General features: G+C 38.3%; 1 long non-coding RNA gene across 1 annotated transcript in view; it reads right to left on the bottom strand.

Moving 5' to 3' along the window:
- Positions 1-14,852, bottom strand: part of LOC139690774 (uncharacterized) — a 191,903-nt gene extending 177,051 nt beyond the window's left edge. Inside the window, exon 1 of the long non-coding RNA XR_011701509.1 lies at positions 14,451-14,852. This is a non-coding gene — a long non-coding RNA (uncharacterized lncRNA). The remainder of the gene's footprint in view (positions 1-14,450) is intronic.
- Positions 14,853-15,551: the final 699 nt, after the last annotated feature.

Below are 15,551 nucleotides of genomic sequence, written 5' to 3'. Positions count from 1 at the left end.
CCCACACTTACCCCACCTTCGCCCCTCTCTCTCTCCTCCTCGCGTGCTGTCGGCGGCGAAAGAGGAAGGAAAGGATACCGAACGACTACGGAATTGAGGGAGGGAGGGAAGGAAACGCCGCAGTTGGTGGCACGCGCAACGGACACCATCCCTTCCCCCCACGCAAAGAGCAGTGAAAGCGAGAGTGAAATTTCGAGGGACGACTGGAAAAAATAAAAGACATTGAAATGGCATTTACCTACACAAAATAATTTCGCAGCCGTGCCCCCGTGACCACTTCGAAAGAGAATTCCGGGAATTGTTTCGCCATTGTCGTGGTGACAGTATTCAATTTTGAGGTATGCTACTCCCGGAATGAATGGAGATTGCGACTCGGATCTAGATGGCTATAAAAAAATAAACAGACGAACCGGAACTAATTGAAACGCCATCTGCCGCGGTATTCCTGCTATACCATTCAGTAGAGTATTCAAAAACACACCGTTTTGAATTTACACGCCAGCTAAGAAGGCCGTTCCTATTTCCATTTTATTAATTATCTCACATGTTTCGTAGTCTCTTAATCGTCTCTTTCGCTAAAATCTTTTCGCAAATTTTGACGTAGGAGACTCATAAGAGACCCACAGACGACAGACTAATGTGAGATGACTATAGGTAAGAAAATTAGATTCCGCCTCTATGTTGGCATCAAAATTCTAAACCGCGTCTTCGGATATGGTGTCAATCTTATTATAAACAGTTATAGAATCCCACGCCATGGGTGTAACTCATTTTTATTTTTGCGAGAAAAATTACCAACGAAATCCAGAAGTGGATATCAGAGATTAAATACTAGGAAATTTAACGTTCCGACAAACTAATAGGATAGGACCAACACTTAAACAAAACAGCCCTAATACTCAAACACCTGACATAATTACTCCCGCCCTATAACTTTCACAGTGTTGTAGTTCACTTTTAAACATATAATATCGCCTTATCACATCAATGTCTAGACAATTCTAGAATTTCCTCTACAAGATCAATTAAAAATCCTCCATATTGCAATTCCTGTCATTGCCCAAATTGTAATTGACTCCTTCATCCCCCTAGATGGTTAATTAGACTGAATAAAAAGAAGGAATAATCACTTTTTCACTAACAATAAATTAGGGCTTTATGGAGATTAAAAATAAAATGAACATATGAGAAATCGCATAAAAATTAATAGTACAATCATAAAAATAATTGAATTAAATGTAATCCTATACATTGATGATGATTATGTTGCAAAATAATTTATAACAACCCTTAATTCAACAGTAAAACTCTCGTTGATATCAGTTATTCATTATGTTCGACTTCCACCATATCACGCCTGAAGCTACTCAATCTGTCATGTTAGATTTTATAGTATGGGGGATTTCCTATATAATACCAAAATCATGAGATAGTATTATCCTCTTAATAATAAAGTAAATATCATCTCATTAAGCTGCATGTAGGCACTGAAATTGAACTGAATTCGTATTTTTTTATCTTCAACAAATAATTCCCAAGGGAAAACATAACAATAACTATTAAAAGAACAACTAACAAAAAAATAAAATCATAATTCCCGAGTTTATACGCGTAAATACACCGTAAATTCACATTCATTCGATTCGTTCCGATATATATTTAATCAGGAAGGAGATGAAGAAAACAGTATTTTAGAGACTAAACGACCAATCCTGATGCTACATGCAGAAGGTATTTCATTAAACCAACCACAAAAAAGGTTAATATCTGTCACATACTCGGATTCAAAAGTATATCCATAATTTGTAACGTAACAGTCCATTCATTTCATAAAGGCGAAATTCTCAGCATTTTAGTATAAAATGACTAAATTAAAGAGATACGTGTAGAAATCTATGGAAATGGGTGACACTACATTTAGAGCTTTCGATTGCTATGGTCATTAAATATAATTATAGATCATGTGATGACTGTAAGAAATTAGGACGGATGACTTCCACTTAAAGAGTTAATTTGTAAATCATTTTCTGACATCCTGTGTTCATCGAGAACGTGAGTAAACAAAGCCATCTGGGTGCACAATGCAATGCAGGTAACACCTCGCGACCCTCGGATTCAAGGACACGCTCTGCGCATCTCAATCATAGCATCGCAAACTGCTAAGCGAGGAAGCAGAGCATGTCCTTCTGCGTTTTCCCGTTCGACGCACGCGACTACGCCCTAATAATTGAAGGGCGCAACACCGGAAGGAACGGTGGCATTAAACCCATGAAAGACATTACTAAGAAGGAGGGTTTTTTTCTGCCGATGTATTGAGATTCCAGGAAGACAGTGTATGGAGAGTGGCTTTTTTTCAAGATATATTCATCAACGACCAATAACTGCTGAAAATGCGAACGGATTGCTTACATTTCCACCCCGTTTGTAAAATTGCCATCTCCAAAAATCATGTACAAACAATGTTGATCGACTTCGAATTGCCAAATAACTTTTTACCAAATACCTACACCAAAACTGTGCATTAGGGAAGTACAATAAAATAACTCATCTGAAGAATTTAATCAAGTTCTATTGACAAATATTTCATTTTATCACGAGGAATTTTATTTGAATTTCTCACACTGGTATCAAACGGTCAGCATTTATCATCTACTATGAATATTAATTCATTTTCCAAATGATGTCCTTCTGCTTATTTTAAGTAATTACGTAAAGAAATTGTCATTCAACATTCAAGCACGGTATGGAATTCTAACTAATAAACTTTCATCAGATCAAAAATTAAACCAACTCATGAGATCAACTTGATAGGAAAATCGCGAAATCCATTTGGGTCATTCAAAATCGAATGTAAATTAATGGACAATACTAGATTGTGAATCAACTATGCAACGCTCTAATCCAATCGTATGATCGATGCAGAAAAATCCATTAAAATTTTTTTAAATGCTCTTGTTTTTTTGTTTTTTTTCCTGGGGATACTGAAAGCTACAGGTCAAACGATTTCACGTCTAATTACTTACATTGAAATAATTTACGGATATCTTATGGAACCAATTTTTGTCATATCCCTACTATTCTTGAAATAGCTTCCACATTCAATTGCATAAATCATTGGGCGTCCAAGATTCAAACACATTATCCATAATTCCCACCTATTATTTAAAATTTAAAGTATGTCTCCGACATGCTTGTAACTTAGTTTAGCATTATTTATACGACTTAAATCAGAGTAAAGTCTTAAGGCCATTAACTGAATCACGATTATGCACACAGATAAGTACGAGATAGCAATATGAGTGGGCTACAGGAGTGGCAGTGTCACTTTATCCTCTCTTCCCTTCCGAATAGATGGTTGTATCGATCCCGGGGTACAAGCCATCAAAAGCTCATTTCCGTCCTTAAAGGGATTAACACCCGTTTGGCCCCTCGAAATCGACAGCGTGAACATCGGAAAAAACGAAGACGGTGATGAGGTTTTTATTTATCAATGTTGGAAGAAATCATGGGAAATAAGTCGCGGATTCAATTCGACGAAGTGAGGAGATGAAGGTCTAAAAATTAAAAGTTTCGCACGTCGATACATGAAGATTGGTGTAATGGTCTGAATAGCAGATAAACATGGCGCAAATAACGTCAGCTGTCGGTCGCCTCCACTAAATCTACAACTACCAGCAGAGAAGCATCCTTCAACCAAAATCCTGGAACAAACGATATTAATCTGGGCAATAGAGAATTCCAGAGAAATCTGTGACAAACAAAACACGAGCAATTAATTCACTGACTGCCGTCAAGAGGGAACAGCGAAGATACCCCGATTACACAGCAGCAGGATAATAGCACAAACGATCCGAGGTATCGTGTCTATTTATAATATGTGGAAATACAAGATTTCCTTCATCTGAATAATAGTCCTTAACAAATTGCTACTGCGATTTTGACTCCACTGATTTATTTAAAATACACCATTTCTTTATGAAAATCGTGTTTTTTCCAAAGTGGCAACTTTTGGAATCCTTTCGAGAGGAATACTTCCCTACGAGTAAATACGGGTCACGCAACTACAGGTCAAAAGAATATGGACCATTCACCTCACGCAACCTTAAAAACAGCTATGCACATTTATTTTCATCTGTTATGCAGAAAACGAAAGCTTTCGAAGCATATTATTCCACGGATCATGATTGGATGTCTATATAATCTAGGATTTTACAGTTTCCACCAAGTACAGCGATTTTCGTGTGATTAGCTCCTCTCCCTCCAATCATGATTCAAAGTAGCGTGCTAATGAACGAATACACTGGCCTGGTCCGCTTGCATTAGTATACTAGCTCGCGGAAAAATTCTCCACCTCAAAGCCGGATAAAAGCCTCTGAACGACACTAAACAAGCATAGTTTGTGCTTGAAATTTTCAATGATCAGAATCAGATCTTTCCGAATAGAACAAAGCGAGGAACGTGTAAGAGAATGTATATTAGCGTATATACAGGTGTGTATATGTGTGTGTTTATGTCATTAGTGTGTGCTTCTTGGTATTTTTGTTGGCTAGCGATAGCTCACACCTTAGCTTAAATGATATATACATATAGATATTATATATATGTACACATATATACACACACACAAACATAAGTACCTATTATACATTTATTTATTTAGGATACATTGCTGTAAGGCGATAAACCGGGTGGCAATGACATGATATAACAAGAGCTATAAACTATGCAGTAGTCAGTCTTAATACATATCATAGTGTCATTTAGTCATATAGTAGACTTACAAAATAAAAAAATAAGAACAAACAATATATTGTGATACAGCCATACACCTTCTGCCGTATTGCATTGAACAATCCCATTATGTATACCTTTTACATTCACGCCTAAATGATTTAATGCTTTTGGGTAAGGGCTTAAAGAGTTCATCAGGCAGCTGGTTCCACTCTTTGATTCCCATATTTAGGAACGAAAACTTGGCGGTGTTTGTCTTTTGGGGCATGTATTTGATTTTAAGTGGGTTTCTGCCGAGATAACATGGCTTATTTACACTCTCGTTCAGTTATTTCCAGCCTCCGTCAGCTTTCAATATTTTTAAAATGGCACACAGTCTATTCAGCTTCCGTCTGTTCTTTAGTGACCCCCATCCTAGTGAACCTAGCATGTCGCTTACACTGTCAGTCTGCCTATGTCGCCCTAAAACGTACCTGGCAGCCTTCCTTTGCACTGCTTCTAATTTCTTCACATGCCCTATTTCAAAGGATCCCATACTGTGGTCGCATATTCGACAATAGGCCTTAGAATTGTTTTGTAGGCCAATTCTTTAGTTGATTTAGTGCTTCCTTTGAGGCTCCGCATGACCCAGTGAAGCGATTTAAAGGCCTTGCCTACCACATAATCTGTGTGAAGTCCCCACCCATACATACATATATATATATATATATATATATATATATATATATATATATATATATATATATATATATATACACACACACACACACACACACAGATATATAAATGTGTGTTTGTGTGTGTGTGTGTATATATATATATATATTTATTTATTTATAACCATAAACACAGTAATCAACCCGAAGTTCGGTTTGGTAGGTGATGGCAGGGTTCACCCAGTACTAAGCCCGACGGCGTGTGAAATTCACACATCAGGGTAGGGAGGCCAGTTCCTTTCCCTGTGCCGGTTATGGTTTCCCAGGAAGATCTGGTACCCGTAAAATCACATAGCTTGGGTGAAGCTACAGGTGCCCAGAGTGCCTTGCCCGGGAATTGAACCCGGGACCCTCCGGTCAGCAGTCCAACACTCTACCCCCTGGACTACCGCGAACGACATATATATATATATACATACATACGAGGGTCATCCGGAAAGTAGTACCCGTTCGTGCCGCATGAAGTGCTGACGACGCGAGTAGCCGCTGGACGAGGTCAGATAGCTTCAGTGGCTTGTCTGCCTTCTCTGAGCCAAGTTGCCTGTGTTGTTTCTGTGATTGTTTACAATGTTTAAAAAAATTGAGAACGCCGCCAGTTGTGAAGTGAGGGCAGTGATTAAATTCCTCAATGCAAGAAACGTTCGCCCATGTGATATTCATCGCCAATTAAAGGAGGTGTATGGAGACAATGTAATGGACGAGTCGTCTGTTCGGCGGTGGTGTCGCAACTTCAACATGGGGAGGGGGAACACACACGACGATGAGCGTTCGGGGAGACCGTCTGTCATTACAGACCAACTGGTGAGCTCAGTTGACGAATTCGTGAGGAACGATCGGCGCGTCACAATTGATGACATCTGTGAGCATTTTCCCAATGTTTCTCGAACAATTGTTCATGAAATTGTTAAACACCATCTGCATTATGCAAAAATTTGTGCAAGATGGGTCCCTCGCGTATCTCAATGAGCTGGCGGCGAAGGACTATGCAGCAGGAATACAGAAACTTGTCACACGTTATGACAAATGCCTTAATTTGCTTGGAGATTATGTTGAGAAGTAGTTTAAAGTATCCTCTTTCAAATAAAATTTTTTATGTTTGTTAATATTTACTTTTGCCTTTTTATTTCACGAACGGGTACTACTTTCCGGATGACCCTCGTGTGTGTGTGTGTGTGTATATATATATATATATATATATATATATATATATATATATATATATATATATATATATATATATATATATATATATATATATATATATATATATATATATATATATATATATATATATATATATATATATATATATATATATATATATATATATATATATATATATATATTTTTTTTTTAAGTAATCTACCGGTTAAGGTAGGTTTTTGGACTGACACAACAACCAAACAAATATTTTATTACTCCTAACAAAACACAAAATCAATCATCCTACTCTATATCAGGTCCCTCTTCATCTCTGAGTACTTCCTTCCTCCCTTCATCCCGTCCAACAACCCTATCCTGTTCCTTCCCTTTCCTCTTTTGCCCAACATTCTACCCTCTATCACAGTCTTCAACATCCCACTGCCGGTCAACACCCCCTTCATCCACTTTTCCTGCCTCCATAGGATTGCTCCCAACAAACCCCTCTCTTCGCCCACCATACCAAGTACTTCCTCATTTGTTTTCTTCTCTGTCCATTTCACCTTCTCCATTCTTCTCCACACCCACATTTCAAAAGCCTCCAATCTACGTCTATCCTCCTGCTTCAATGACCACGTTTCCGCTCCGTACATAGCTACGCTCCATATCAAAGTTTTTACGAGTCTTTTCTTAACATCCTTACTCAAAGTCCCTGTCATCAACTCCCTCCTCCTTGTGAAAGCCTCTTTGCCTAGCGCAATTCTTCTCCTTACGTCCCTACTACTTTGACCGTGTTGGTCCAAAACACTACCGAGATACGTAAACTGTTCTACCTGCTCTAGCTTTTGCCCTCCTATTTTAATGTTAAGCTTGGCCTTTTTCTTTCTAGAAAATCGCATAACCTTTGTTTTATTAATATTGATTCTCATCCCATACCTGTCGCACTGAATTTCCAATTCACTAAGCAATGCTTGCAGCCCCTTGGCTGACTGACAAACTAAAGCTTGGTCATCAGCAAACCTAACTGATTTTACGAATTCCCCGCCCACTTTCATTCCTACCTCGAGTTCTTCCCATGCCTCTTTGATCATTTCTTCTGCGTACAGGTTGAACAGCAACGGTGATAATGGGCAACCCTGCCTTACACCCCTTCCTAACACTGCCCATCCTGACTCCCCGTTTCCCACCCGCACCTGAGCAGTCTGAGACATGTACAGGTTGCGGACTAGCCTCCTTTCCCTCCAATCTATTCCTATTTTCTGCAATATACTCATTAGTTTTTCCCAATTTACTCTATCAAACGCTTTTTCGAAATCTACGAAACAGGCAAATACCTCCTGGTTGTGTTCTATATTCCTCTCGATTAATAATCTCATTACTGCAATGGCATCACGCGTACCTCTCCCCTTCCTAAACCCAAACTGATCATCCCCTAAGTAATCATTTGCCCTACTCTCTATCCTTTTGTTTATGATCCTGAGAACAACCTTAGCTGCGTGGGATATCAAACTAATTGTCCTATAGTCCTCACATGACGTGGCCTTTACCTTTTTCGGAATAGGAACTAAAACTGATCTCACAAAGTCTTCCGGCCAGATTCCCTCCTCATAAATACTACGGATCAGCCCATATAGCCTCTTCCTCCCACATTTTCCCAAGCATTTCAAAAGTTCCACGGGAATGTTATCTACCCCCACGGCCTTATTTAGTTTCATCTCCCTTAATGCCCTTTCTATCTCATTGTCTAGTATGCCTGGACCTAAGCTATCTTCCTCTACGTCATGTTCCTTTTCAATGTCTAACTTTGTTGGTCTAAGCTCTTTACTATACAGTTCTTCTACATATTCCTTCCATCTCTCTTGGATCTTTCCTGCGTCAACTATTACCTTACCGGCCTTATCTCTAACTGCTATCGTTGATCTCCCTTTCTTACTTCCCGATAAAGATTTAACTATGCTGTAAAGCGCACCGATTTCCCCCTTCCTCTGCAGACTTTCCATATTCTCGCACTGTGAATGCTCTCTTAGCCTGAGTTATTCTTTGCTCGATGTCTGTAGTACTTCTTCCGTCCCATGTGATGGTACTTCCGCGATGGGTGAAGGAATTCGCTAGCTCTAATTTTTGACCTTGCAGTGTGACAACTGTACTCCACTTCTATCTTCCACATACTAGGATTTTAGTCTTCGTCTTGTTTATGTTCATATTTTATCTTTGTAGAACTTGATCCGATACGTTTAGTGACCTTTGAAGATCCTCCTGGTTTTCTGCCATCATTGAAATATCGTCGGCGAAGCGTAGCATGTTTATCTCTTCTCCATTGATCCTAATTCCGATTAATCTGATGCCTTTTGATTCTCTAATTGCCTCCTGCAGTTACATGTTGAACAATGCCGGTGAGAGGTTACATCCTTTGTTAATATTAGCCCCTATATGGCTTCCATCGCTCATTCGCATTGTGGCCCCTTTCTTCTTGTATAGCTGATAGATTATTCTTCTGCAGTTATAATCTATTCCGAGTTTTTCCAGCAGCCCAAATATCTTCTTCCATTCCACATCGTCGAAGGCTTTCTCTAAGTCCACGAATGCGACATACAGTTGCTTGTTCAGGTGTATTGTTTTCTCTATCATGATTCTCAGACAGATATGACTTCCCTATTTCCTCTGTTCTTCCTAAAGCCCAATTGGTTTGCCGATAGGCTATCTTCAATTTTCCTTCCCATCCTTCGACACACAAGACTCAAGGTTCGGTGCTCCTCGGTGAATAAAGATATAATTATATACATATGTATATACATAGACATATATACACTTATATACATACACACACACATATATACATGTATGTATATATATATATATATATATATATATATACACTATACACACACACACATATATACGTATATATTTATACACATAATATATACATGTGTATATATACTATAATAATTCATACATATACATAGATTTAATTCTATATTCACAGATTTGGTTGGCAGTAGCGTTCCACAAAATAAAAGAGTTGGTGTACTAGGGGTATGAGGTAAGTCCAATAAATCCACTTTTATTTATATAAATAATATATATAATCAAATAATATAAATAATAATAACAAATAATAATAATAAATAATAATAACAAATAATAATAATAAATAATAATAAATAATATATAATAATAATATATAATAAATAATAATGTAAATATTATATATACAAATTTATGTGTTAAATATTCATTCAAGGACGTAAATTTTACGTGCTCTTTAGGAAAGCTCACGAGGTCCCAGTCACTACGGCATGAAGCAATACTTCAGTGTTTAGAAAATGTGCAACAATCCATTTCAAGTCAGACCAGAATGAAAATCATTAATTTGAAGGTTTTCACCATTTCTCAAAAGAGAAATCAAATGCGATTTAAATTAACTAGGAAGAAAACCAAAACACAGCTAACTTTAACGATACCTATTCTCCCCGCAGTTCCACAATCATAACAAAAACTATGTATCCTGCAGTCCTGAGCAAGTAATAGAAAATGACGAAGTGAACATAAGGCGCGTCATCGATTCATTCAGTCAAGAAGGCTTTAAAAAAATCTGCCACAAAAATAAAAACTTTAACTCCATGTCTAAACACTCGGCTTTATGGCCCATGCAATACTGGCCGCTCCTTAGAGTATTTTGCAGATGCATTAATATTTGTATTTCTAATCTCTGTTCAACTCTTATGTGTAAAGTGATCCATTATTAAATATAATGAATTGCATCCACCCCGACACTATTTATTATTCATAAACCTCTAGTAATGAGAGCAAATTTTTTTAAGCCGTAGCCATCCGATACCATTTCTGAAAGCGTACATAATTTATTAAACACAATACGTAAACCAAATCCTTAAACCATATCAGTCACTTTAGATACAAATTAAGTGAAAAATTTTGTACAGTAATATCTGCAAATAAATGTGTCTCCTGATTAGTGAACATCGTAACTATAATCCGCCGACTTCTGTTTACCCAGCAGAAAAATACTGTAAATTCATACGAGAATATCACCACCATTATTGCGCCGAATATAACTTAAACACCCAATCAATGCCCGCAATGGCATCCACACACCTGTCCACCACTCTAATAATCAGAGTAAAATAACTTCATATCTGAAATAATATCAGTAATAAAGATTGTGATAAACGGGAAATAAATAAACGAGAATATATGTCAGATAGTTGCTTGCAATTGAGACACAGAAAACTAATTCATGGAGTGGCTGAACGGAGAAAATGTATGATAAACGAAACATTGGGTCAAGAAAACTAGAACAACCTCAAATCACGATGTCTGTAGTAGAGATAAATATTGTTCCGCTAACAAATCAAGATTATGTCCACAGACGATTTATTTCACGACGAGCACTTGTGTAAACAGTGCAATAAGTGCATTATATTTTTTTCACCTCGATTTCGGCCCACATAAAGATTTAAATTTTAAACAACACGTTTTTAAACTACTTGTATGTTTGGGCTAAGTATAACCACGAACGCATTTAATTATTATTTCCGTTGAATTTACACTAGTTGTTCGGCTGTTAAATTTTCGGAAGGCTATGGCCGAAAAATTCATTTCTGGAAAAAGAGTTTAGTCAAAGAGCAAATTCAAGGAGCCACCAACTTAGATGTCATTATGCAAATAATTTGTAGGTAATCTAGTAATTGATTGTGAGAACGACTTCAGTGGTGTATTTGCCATTCTCTAAGGATGGCCTTGGTACTGCTCAAAGTACAATCAAAAGTTTAATGCCCATGTGCTTAAGTCTTGCTAAGAATATTTGCATAATGTGATTCAAGCCTCTTCGCTAGCAATGGCAGGCCCGTCGAATGATGGCGATAGGTTATGGCGCAGTATAGGAATTAACGCGGAAGCCCTTTTACTGAGCAGCTTATGCTCGAAATGGTCTCATCCCCGATGTAGGGTGAACCTTACCGAATTTTACCGGTCTACATTATAGGCCTAAACAAGCCGACAAGTTCTCTAGTGGTTTTAATATCTCATGATATTTGGCGGCTTTAGTGTCCCATGGTATATTAGAAGCAAGTATATACACACTGAATAATTTTATCTAGCCAAAACTCCAAGCGGGGAATATCTTATTGCACATATACCTGAACTAATTGGCTTCATAACACTTTAACAACGTAGGTTCTTGTACTATCCGTAAGAAAGAGGCCGTAGGTAAAGTAAGAAGTAGCCAGTTAAAACTAAAACTGAAAAAAATTAAATAAAAATAATTACGAAACACAACGATGCCCTTCCACGCAAATATTTTGATTAATATATGAGAGTGGCATCAGAGCACTACAATTCTAAAATGATTCCATTTATCCAAATTACTTTATTCCATTTATTCAAAGTACTTTGAAATGGGAAACTTTTAGTCCTATTGACATCCTCCACGATTATTTAATTAATTTTTAACAAATAAACAAGAAACTAAGATTTAAGTCTGTAGATGTTTCAGCACATCGTCCATTCAAGACAAGAGGTTCAGGCAATTCGCCATAAGACTTCTAACGATTCATGGCTGTTTTATGAGTGACCAACTCAATTAAAAGTTCACAAATTTCTCTAAGGCCTACAAACACGATTGTAAACACACGGAATTAGAAAATTAGTGCATTCTAACTATTATTTACGGTAGTCTGATGTTTAATGTAGATTTTGGAAGGACACAGATCAACGGCCACTACATTTCTACACCCGGCCTGACACGAGACAATGCAACATCCACACTATAATAAACCTTTCGATTCGGCATACTTTCTGCCTCCATTAATTCCATCCAACCTGAATAACCTTTTCCTCTCCCGCCTTGCTTGCCTTACGTCTTCCTCTTTATCAGTCTTCAATATTCTATCGGCATTGAAAATATTCGACATCCACCTTTGCACCTTCTTTTTAATTTCCATCCTTTTGTATATCTTTGACTCATTTTTATGCATGAATGGTGCTAAAAACAGTTTTAAAGCCAACGAGAGAACGAACTTATCAAACACACCCTTAACCTCGTTCCGTTTCGGGGTAGGCAAAGCCAAACAACCTCATTAAAAACCACATCAAAAAACTTCCTGTGGTCTATTTAGTACTGTGATGCCTTTGCAATAATGTCTAATGCAAATTTATTTTGCATATGCCACACCCATTTATTATTCACGCATGGGCTTCTCAACAAAATAAAACCTTTAAATAAAAAAACCGCTACACCAGGATTAACAGCGACTATTATTTTCATCCAAAATAGTTGACTATTTAGCTTTTGATGCGTTTTGGGATAATTTCGGGACCCATATAATCTCAATATGTGACCACAAGTTCAATAATGTCATGTATAATCCATTATGGCTGATCAACAAACAAATGAGTTGTCAAACTGCTCTAACTTATGTGATAATTATTATAGCGGCTAGAGGGTTCATTTATGAACTATCGAAAATAATCTTTATCAGTTAATTCCCGCAAACACCTATATGCGGGCCATTTTGATTTTTATAATTGTTGCAAAATGGAATTTCTGCAACAAAATTAAGTATATTATAGGATTATGAAAATTTTCTTGCCAAGTTCATCGCAAAATTCATTCTTAATCCCCGTGTTTTGATCATTAAATGAATGAGATAAAAACCGATTAACCATTTATTACCTTCACTTATTAATACGCCTTATTAGTAAAAGATTTTCGCATTAATTATCATAACAATGGCACACTTTTGAAAAACAATCCAAAACACAAATCTTAATCGTAACAAATTATTGGTCGGTGCTATTTTAGGAAAATTTAAGTGGCATGCATGGTAGTGATTAATTACTCTTGGGCCAGAGATAACTAGTGTACACTTAAATTTGACATTTCTTCATGACTAATCCTCCAGTTCCTTAGACTATTAATATATTCATTCATATTCAACCTGAAACCGTCGTCGATTTTTTCTGTGAACTAAGAAGCTAAAAATATCACATCAGTACTTCACATTAAACATCACAAATGAAATTAACAATGTCTCGAAAGCTATGGCAGCCCTATTCACATAAAATGAGTAGTGAAAAGGAACTTTTAATTAATCCTCGTGTTCGCCAGGAATCGAATCATCTATAACGATGCAATCCATCACTCAGCTAAAAAAATAACATACTCACGGAAACCAAACAAACGTGAACGCCCATGACGTCAGACACTGCGCACGAGACTTTTCCAAAAAAGCATAAAACAAATTTTGACGCGATTCGACTAAAAGACATTTGAATTGAAGCATATCCTTAATTTACTGAGGGGTACTCAAATCTACTGAATATTATCACCATATATAATTGAAAAAAATTATGGTGATGAGTTAAGTCAACTGCGCAAAACGTTGCCAAAATTGCTTCCATCATCCAAATCTATGGCACTTCAAAGGATTGTCAGCACATAAGAGAGATGGCCTCGGATGCAAAACATATGAATTCTTCAAGTAAAACGATCATCAAGCTGGCAGTTGAGTTAAAAATCAGAAATGTATAACCCTTGGAGAAATACTTAACAATGATAAATTTTCGTTTTCCTCGTAGTTATGGCATAATTACTAGAACAAATACTCAAACGGGTAATTATTCATTACATAAAAATGGGGAAACCTTCGCGCTACTACACTACTGTACTACAGATTAGTTGTAAAATAAAAAATGTTGGTAACCACGGTATCATGGCTTTTTCCAAGCCATTATGTTTATCTTCATTCTCACTTGGAGCAAGCAAACAACATCCTTGATTAGCTTACAAATGATTAATCCAGCATATGAAGTAATGTATCACAATAAAAGAAAGCGACTGACCTTGAAATCGGCGACAACCAGATAACGGGATGCTGCTGCCACAACAGAGGAGTCGCTCACCGAGAATTGACAGGGCGGATTCCTTGAAAATATCGCAACAAGATCACACCTTAGGTCACCCTCCCTCAAGATTCCTTCAACCCAGGAACCAAGTCGGAGGAAATGACGACTTTAAGGTGAATGAAGTAAAAAACAAAACACTTCACTAGATCTGGAACGCGTAGATCTCTTTGAGTGTATACACCGATTTCCCCTTCTCTCTCTCTCTCCCCCTCCTTCCCCCACACTATCGCCTTCCTCAAGTGGGGTTTTATCACACGCTTTTACAATTTCTTCATGGGCTGGCTTCTCTTCTATCTGCCGGACAGAGGGCCGACGGTCTCGCACCTTCGCACGTCACACGACGGGTGGGAAGTGCGAGGAAACACAGCACACGCTCCGAGCCGCCCTTACCCCTCTCCGAAATCTCCCTCCCTCCCCTCCGCTCCCTTGCCTCGTCGCCCCAGAGATCCCCCTCCTAGCCCGCCCCCTGCCCCTGCTCTGCTCCCTTCAGTCCCCCCCCACTCCAAAAAACCTCTCCCGCTCCGCTATCGCTCGGGTGCTGTCATGCTGCCGCTGGCGGCGCCACAGGGCCGGCATTCGCGCGCAATAGCACTGGGTTCGTTCGGGGAGGCAAACGGGGGTCGAATGGGAAAAGGGGAATCATGAGGGCTATTGAAAGGCGCAGAAGAGATACGAGAGTTTCTAGGGTACGGTTCAATTGGGGGTCGATAGGGAAGACTTCCCCCTGGATCAGTGGTGTGCTGTCGGTGTGATTCCTGCTTAATCGGGGATTTCGTTCCTCTCTCCCCCTCGCCCCGGAGTCCCAGGTCGTGGAGATGATGACGATTTTTATTTTATTTTTTCATTCCCCTTTCGAAGGAATACCGAGCGATACAGGGAGTCTGCGTCGTGACGTCGCGGGAAGGGCCAAGGGATGAGTCGCATCGGTTATGCTGGTTATTTAGAACGAGTTCGGTAGTACGCAAGAAAGGGGGCGTGGAAGGAAAGAGGTGGCGCGGCGATCCCTGGAATAAGAGGCCGGAGAAGGAGAGCGAGGGG

The sequence above is a fragment of the Hetaerina americana genome, unplaced genomic scaffold (assembly GCF_022747635.1).
Source record: "Hetaerina americana unplaced genomic scaffold, ioHetAmer1.1.p SCAF_3, whole genome shotgun sequence".
NCBI lineage: Eukaryota > Metazoa > Arthropoda > Insecta > Odonata > Calopterygidae > Hetaerina > Hetaerina americana.
Note: the sequence above shows the minus strand (reverse complement) of the source record. Positions and strands in the feature narration are given on the sequence as shown.